This window comes from Eschrichtius robustus, chromosome 12 (genome assembly GCF_028021215.1).
Source record: "Eschrichtius robustus isolate mEscRob2 chromosome 12, mEscRob2.pri, whole genome shotgun sequence".
NCBI classification, from domain to species: domain Eukaryota; kingdom Metazoa; phylum Chordata; class Mammalia; order Artiodactyla; family Eschrichtiidae; genus Eschrichtius; species Eschrichtius robustus.
The window spans coordinates 64866435-64867694 of NC_090835.1; the positions used below are offsets into that span (position 1 = coordinate 64866435).

The following is a 1260-nucleotide window of genomic DNA, read 5'->3' on the forward strand; positions in this document are numbered from 1 at the left end:
TGTGTATGTGTTTGTGCGTGTGCACATGTTAATGCGTGCCCGTGTCAGTGTGCGTGCATGCATGTAACTGAACATCAGTGGTAGAAGCATACTCAGGCATGGACGTGCAGCTTTGAATCAAACTGACTTCTCCTCAGTTTCTCTGTCAAGGATGTCCTCTTCTCTAACTTGCTTTGAACACTGCCTGTTTAAACTTTGCAGAAAATCATATCACAACCTAGTTAGAAGCTGAGACACTAGCAGGATTTCTGATTGACCAGTTAATTAAAACTTATCAAGGGAGACTTTAAGTCCTTTGCTCTTTTTGACTTTTCTGTTTCCTCTTGGAAGAGTCAAAAAGGGAAAAATGTGGACTGCAGGAAGAAAAGAGTAAGCAAACTGTGCTTGGGATGCAAACTTTATTGCAAAGAGTGACTGCACGATGGTGAGAAGGTGGGATGCTAGGGGGCAGGGTGGGGGGTAATGCGGCCCCGGAGGAGGGATGAAGGGCTGGGAAGAGCACTTGGATTTGCGGGATAGAGAAACGGGAGCCGCAGGAGGCTGCTGGCCGAGAGCATTTTCATCTAGATATTACATCATATGAGCTCTTTCTCCTCCGTCTTCACGGGAGCGGCTGCCGTGGTCCATGCTCTGGAGCTACACACCCTCCCGGTGACCGACCGGACATGGTCAGTCGTCTGGATCAAGGCTCAGGTAGCCTGGCTCGAGGGCATTGCTCCAGAAGATCAAGTCGTGCTCATGGCAGATGGGCCCCTAGAGGATGAGGCTGCCCCAAGCTGGGGTGGGGTGGAGACTCTGACACCCTGGAAGTAGCCGACTGCATGCTTGGAGGTTAGGTCCATGGTTCCCTGGCCCGGGCTGGCAAAGGAAGAGGTCAGACTCCCAGGGTGGCAAAACAGGAGAAAAGAAGAGCGTCCAGGCCAAGAGGCAAATGCAGCACAGCCAGTGCTTTGTCAATGTGGTGCCCACCTTTGGCAAGAAGAAAGGCCCCAATGCCAACGCTTAAGTCTTTTGTAATCCTGGCTTTCTCTAATAAAGCCACTTAGCCCCGTCAAAAAAATAAAATATTACATCACATGGATACTGGAGAAGACTTTTCACTAATTTAATAGAATCACTTTTTTAGCATATGTTTTCTTCCTGGTGTCCTAACCAAAAAGGAACGAGAAGATTCTACTTCCTGTTTAATATATATATAAGTACAATTCCTTCACAAATGACTACATATATGTAATATATGTACTTACATTTAACCAAGAA

At 47.2% G+C, this 1260-nt stretch overlaps 1 pseudogene; it reads left to right on the forward strand.

The window, feature by feature from the left end:
- Nucleotides 1-579: 579 nt before the first annotated feature.
- Nucleotides 580-1006, forward strand: LOC137774045 (ubiquitin-like FUBI-ribosomal protein eS30 fusion protein; annotated as a pseudogene).
- The last annotated feature ends 254 nt before the right edge of the window (nt 1007-1260 follow it).